Source organism: Mobula birostris, chromosome 2, assembly GCF_030028105.1.
Source record: "Mobula birostris isolate sMobBir1 chromosome 2, sMobBir1.hap1, whole genome shotgun sequence".
In the NCBI taxonomy this organism is placed as follows: Eukaryota; Metazoa; Chordata; class Chondrichthyes; order Myliobatiformes; family Myliobatidae; genus Mobula; species Mobula birostris.
This window is the reverse complement of record NC_092371.1, coordinates 197,512,059-197,515,857: the sequence shown is the minus strand read 5'-3', so window position 1 is coordinate 197,515,857 and position 3,799 is coordinate 197,512,059. Positions and strand designations below refer to the sequence as shown.

At 42.0% G+C, this 3,799-nt stretch overlaps 1 pseudogene; it reads left to right on the top strand.

Moving 5' to 3' along the window:
* Positions 1–1,031: 1,031 nt before the first annotated feature.
* LOC140211081 (eukaryotic translation initiation factor 4E transporter-like) lies at positions 1,032–2,811 on the top strand (annotated as a pseudogene).
* The last annotated feature ends 988 nt before the right edge of the window (positions 2,812–3,799 follow it).

The window sequence follows — 3,799 nt, the reverse complement described above, 5'->3', positions numbered from 1 at the left end:
AAGGGTCGTGAGTGATTGGCCACGGGAAGGGTGGTGAGTGAACAGCCACAGAAAGCATGGTGTGTGATTGGCCATGGGAAGTGTGGTGTGTGATTGGCCACGGGAAGGGTGGTGTGTGATTGGCCACGGGAAGTGTGGTGAGTGATTGGCCACGGGAAGTGTGGTGAGTGATTGGCCACGGGAAGCGTGGTGAGTGATTGGCCATGGGAAGTGTGGTGAGTGATTGGCCATGGGAAGTGTGATGTATGATTGGCCACGGGAAGTGTGGTGAGTGAAGAATCCAAGGGGAGAGAAGGTGGTAGTTAAATAAACAATTAAGTGAGGAGAGAGAAAGAGAGACAGATAAGACTATTTAACTTTTCTGGAACGTGATTGTGTTTGAAAATGGCAACAATGTTTTGAAGTATGGAGCTGCATGACGAAACAACAGAGCAATAGGGTTCATATACTGAAAGATTTGAATATTTTGGAAATAAAATTGGAAAGACGGTATTCGTGTTTCTGACTGATGGGTGCAAAAACATTTGATTTATTATGCAGTCTAGTGCAACCTCCTAAGCCTGGTGATAAGCCTTATGAGGACAAGGATAAATGTCTTAAAGGACCACTATCCAAGTAAACTGATTATGGAAGAGAGGTTTAGATTTCATAAAAGTAATCAAGAGAAAGTGAGTTTATTTCACAGATTGTGGCAGTGCTGAAGCAATTATCTGAACACTGATTTTGGGTAGTCGCTGTATGACATGCTACATGATAGACTCATATATGGTCTGCACAGGTGAAGCTGTGGCAAAAAGGGACATACTGAACGTGCCTGTAAAACTCAAAAGACATTGTCAACCAAAAACACTGTCACAGAGAAAAATGACTTCTGGAAAAACAAAAAGAAACATGTGAACAAGATGGAGCATACTGAGGACAGACTGAGTGACTCTCACTCTGCCGTTGAAGTAGAATTGCATGCTTTATCTGTCTCAGAACACAAAGGTGGCTATTAGGTAACCCTGCGGTTTTATGGGGCCACAGTGAGCATGCAGGAGGACATGGGTACTGCAGGATCACTGGTGTCAGAGACGGTTTACAAGGAGAAAGTGCAGCATCTCACTCCCGAAGGGGCAAGGTTGACTTTAAAGACTTACACTGCTGAGGATGTTCCAGTGAGGGAAGCAGTACATGTTACAGTGGAGATTAACAAACAGAGAAAGAAACTTCCAGTGTACTTTGTTACAGCTAGTTATCTAGACCTTCTAAACTATTCGTGGTCGGAGCAAATCAAACTGAACCTGACACGAAGTGCACTTGATTGGTGCGAGCACTGGTATACAACAGGTATTGAAGAAACACAGAGAAATAGAGAACTCAATGGAGAACTGGGCAGTATGAAAGGAATCATTGTTAAGCTGGCTGTTAAATCTGGGTTCTTAGTGGAGCAGCAGAGGCGGCTGCTGAGCCTCAGCGGCAGCATGGATAACAAAGAATGGGTTGAAGAAAAAGATCAATTAAATGATACAATAAAACTGTGTGACTCGGAAACCATACAGATATTTCATGGAAAATCAAAGAGTACCCATATGTAAAGCAGAGACCAACATGTCATTTGGGAAAAATTTGACCGTGAAGTCATATGGAACCCTGAAGAATAGCATGTATCCCAGTTCCAGCAGGAGTCTGTCACTGGATAGAACTAAGAAGGGCTTTGCTCTCTCTAAATCTGAAGCAGTTTTCAAGCAAAGAATTGAAGATCCATGAATAAAGGAGGAAGATCTTGATATTGTATGCAGTCCTCAGCACTGAAGCTTTGGTGGTGGTTGTCATGTGACCAATACCTCCAATGGAGAATGATCTGGAAGCCCATTGGACAATAAAGAGAATGAAAATATTCATAGGTTGGGTTGCCAGCAGAGAATTGGAAGTGGGTGATTAATAACGTCGAGAATCTTTGATAGGGATGGCAGAGACAAAGACTTGCATGACACAAGTGGTAGAGGAGGAAGGGAATGAGACTACAAGGAAATGTGCTTTAGGAGAGAGTTTGGTCATGGCAAACACATTTTGGTGAGTGGAGGTGAGGTGATTCCTATAATGAAGAAGAACCAGAATGGCCCCACTAGTCAGTCAAAAACTAAAGAGCTTTGATGGTAAAGTGCCACTGGAGAATCTAAAACTGATGAGGAGGTTGAGGAAATGATTAGAAACTCCTGAGGAAGGTGTAGCATACAATGATGCTGCCCAAGAAGAGATACCTACTGTTTCTGCATCAGAAACTGATCAAGAGGTTCCCCAGGAAGGAGTTCTGCCTGAGCACTCTTTGGGGTACTTTGACTTCAATGAGCTATTCAACATGGAGAAAAGTATACCTGGACTAGCATCGATGATTGAAGAGATCTTGGTGAAGCATCAGTGTCACCCAACTGGTCAGCCAAAAGGTTTCAAGTGACTTAGGTAGACTATAGGTAGTCGCTCCAGTAGTCTATGTTCTACCACATATGAAGAACTTGAAAGACATGCTGCTGTGGAGCAGAAGATGCTAACTCCTGTCTCACAGCTCAGAAATTACTTGGCTCCCATTTAATCATGAGAAGATTAACAAAAAACGTTGATATTTTAGAAATACTGCGAGAAGCAAATGTGGATGTGAAACTATGACTGTCAGGTGTCGCTGCTAACAAGAAGAAACTAAAGAAGAGTTCACAGACTGCAGTGGATTTGTCTGTGGAAGAAGTGGAAGCAGAATTGAAAAATCTCAAAGTGGAATCTGAGATGGAATTTGCCACCTGGCTCATGGGGGAACATTTGGAACAGACCCTATAACTGCATCATCTTCAATATGCAGTTAGATTGGGAAAATCAGAGTGGAACTGGATTACAGGAGGGGAAATTTCCTGGTGCCTAAGAGATGGCTTTTTAGAGCAGCTCATGGTTGAGTCCACTCGAGGATCAGTTATTCTGGATTGGATTTGTATAATGAACCAGAATTGATTAGACAGCTTAATGTAAAGGAACCCTTAGGGGAAGATGATCATAATATGATTGAGTTCACTCTGAAATTTGAGAAGGAGAAGCTAAAGTCAGATGTTTCAGTATTACAGTGGAGTAAAGGGATTTACAGAAGCTTGAGAGAGGAAACAAGAGAAAATCTGCAGATGCTGGAAATCCAAGCAACACACACAAAATGCTGGAGGAACTCAGCAAGCCAGGCAGCATCTACGGAAAAAAAGTACACTCAATGTTTCGGGCCGAAACCCTTCGGCATGACTGCTGAAATGTCGACTGTACTTCTTTTGAGTGGTTTGAGAGGTGAGCCGGCCAGAATTGATTGGAAAAGAACACTAGCAGGGATGATGCAGAGTAGCAATGGCTGGAATTTCTGGAAGCAATTTGGAAGGCACAGGATATATATATTCCAAAGAGGAAGAAGGAAAGATGACACAATTGTAGCTAACAAGAGAAGTCAAAACCAATATAAAAGCCAAAGTGAGGGCAAATAATAGATCAAAAATTAATGGGAAATTAGAAGGTTGGGAAGCTTTTAAAAACTAATAGAAGGCAACCAAAAAAGTCATTAAGAAAGTAAACATGGAATATGAAAGTAAGTTAGCTAATATTATTAAAGCTGATACAGTACCAAAAGTTTCTTCAGATACATAAAGTGTAAAAAGGAGGCAAGAGTGGATGTTGGACTGCTGGAGAACCATGCTATCCCTGTTTCTATTTTCACCCCAAAGACATACAGATTGATAGTTTATGTCTATGGTACTAGGAAGCCAGATGGCCATGAATAACACACATGAGAGACGGA